Source organism: Echinops telfairi, unplaced genomic scaffold, assembly GCF_000313985.2.
Source record: "Echinops telfairi isolate 266 unplaced genomic scaffold, ASM31398v2 ScPeMD7_7415;HRSCAF=8453, whole genome shotgun sequence".
In the NCBI taxonomy this organism is placed as follows: domain Eukaryota; kingdom Metazoa; phylum Chordata; class Mammalia; order Afrosoricida; family Tenrecidae; genus Echinops; species Echinops telfairi.
The window spans coordinates 218,228-220,505 of record NW_022111315.1 but is presented as its reverse complement, the minus strand read 5'-3'; the positions used below and the strand labels follow the sequence as shown (position 1 = coordinate 220,505).

General features: G+C 52.3%; 1 pseudogene; it reads right to left on the bottom strand.

Moving 5' to 3' along the window:
* Positions 1-264: 264 nt before the first annotated feature.
* LOC101652798 lies at positions 265-900 on the bottom strand (annotated as a pseudogene).
* Between the last annotated feature and the right edge of the window lie 1,378 nt (positions 901-2,278).

Below are 2,278 nucleotides of genomic sequence, written 5' to 3'. Positions count from 1 at the left end.
TATTAGCAGTGGGGGCTGGCCCCCCACCTCCCTCAACGTCATTTTTTAATTTAATACTACACCCCCAACCATAAAATTATTTTATTTTTTTTGCAAAATGTTTTTTATTAATATACAAAAAAGCAGACCCTCCCCTCTCCTCCGTCTACCCCTAGAGAACTATACACGATGTGCATGCAGCAGGGCTGTGTTGACCGGGCACCTTGCCCACAGGCTCAGCTCTCTGACCCAGGCCCTGTCAGGCTGGGGCTCGGAGGTTGCAGTTTACACATACTCTTTGGCAGAGTTTGGTGCGGTGTAGAAATAGGGCGTCGGTACCCAGGTTTGCTCTCACTGCCTGGACAGGAGCATGAGAGCAGGGCGCCCCCGAGGAGGACCAGAGCAGACCCTGCCCAGCCAATAAAGATGGCAGGTCCAAACTCATACTTGAAGTTCATAGGGTCCAAGGGGTTGTAAAAGTCTGAGACAATCTGATGGCCCTGCCAGGAGCAAGCTACCAAGGCAAGCAGACCTGCCACAATGAAAACTACGCCTCCGGTCATGGCTGTGTGGGCCTTCTTCACTTTGTCGTCCCCTCCACAGCGCGCACACTTCATGCCCATGGTGGCCACGAACATGGCAAAGAAGCCCAGGACCAGCGACAAGACCATGAGAGCCTGAGTGGCCTGCAAGGCCGCTGGCAAGGCGAGCACCGAGTCATATATTTTGCAGCTTACCAAGCCAGTGCTCTGCATTATGCACGTCATCCACAGCCCCGTGTAGGTGGCCTGGGCTGTGATGATGTTGTCGCCTGCGTACATACTGATCTGCCACTGCAGGAGAGCAGTGCAGGCCACCAGGCCGATCCAGCCCAGCAGGGCCCAGGGAGAAGCCCAGCAACTGCAGGCCCGAATTGGCCATCTCCACCCTCACGATAGACAGGGCTCTAAACAAAACTTGCAGTGGTGGTGGGGTAGCAGCCCAGCCCCACACAAAGGCAAGTTGGGGTCGTTTTGGCCAAAGGAAAAGAAAACAAGTGTTTAGTCTGTGACTGCTAATCTCGCCACCCAAAGTGAACAAACCGATTTCCTGGCGGGGCGAGGGTCCCCGGGCAGAGAAGACTGGCTACACCCGGGAGGAGTGGCCCCAAACGAAAGCACTTGGCGGTTCCCTCTGGCGCCTTCCGGCTGACCCACCTAGAAGGGTGGAGAGGGTCATTGTGGGCGTGGGTGCGGCCGCGGGGGCTGGCAGGCCCAAAGGAGCTTCTGTGGTCCGCAGGCAGGTGCAGGCGGACAGGTGCTGCGCACCTGAGTATTTGTAGGGCGTCGGGGGCGAGCCCTGGCGGGCTCTAGGCCCATAAAATTATTTTCATTGCTATTTCATGGCTGTAATTTTGCAACTGTTATGAATTGGGCGACCCCTGTAAAAGGGTCGCTCGACCCCCAAAGGAGTCGCGACCCACAGGTTGAGAACCGCTGATCTAAAGTATGTAAGGCAAAGTCTTGCCAACCTTGTCTCTAAGGAGCACTCTGGCTATACTTCCGCCAAGACAGACTTCTGTGTCCTCTTAGCAATCCATGGTACTTTAGATATTCTTCTCCAATACCATATTCAAATGTATTGATCCTTCTTTGGTCTTCCTTATTCAAAGTCAAACTTCCACATGCATTTAAGGTGATGGAAGATACCATGGCTTGTAGCAGGCGCACTTTAGTCCTCAAAGTAAAATCCTTCCTTTTCAATACTCTAAAGAGGTCTTGTGTAGTATTAAATTAATTATGGCGCTGGGGGGTGAAGGGGGAGAGGGGTGCCAGCCCCACCTGCTACTTGAACTCACTGGTTCAGTAATACTACTTCTGGATTCAGTAATGCACAATTGTACCGTTGAGATATTTAAGTATTATATTAGAGTCATCGAGAGCATGAGAGATATTATAATAATACAGGCAGACACATTACAGGGTAGCATTGCTCAACTCAGCCCAGCTTGGTGGTCCACATGGAGAGAGGGGGAAGGGAAGGAGGGTAAGGGAACAAGGGAGAGGGGAGTGACCAGGGAGTGAGCAACAAGGAGGTCAGAGTCCGAGAGCGATCTATATTGCTGACTCACACCTATATACCTTTTGGGGGCATGCCAGCCCACTAATTACAGGTAGAGACATACATCACAGGGAGGAGTTGCACTATAGGTTACACAGCAATGAGAGGGTGGTCTAGGGGGTGGTCTCTGGGTCTCCATAGGAACATTATCAGTAGGGTGAAAACCTCTCCTACAGGAGCCTGTCCATTGTCCCCAGAG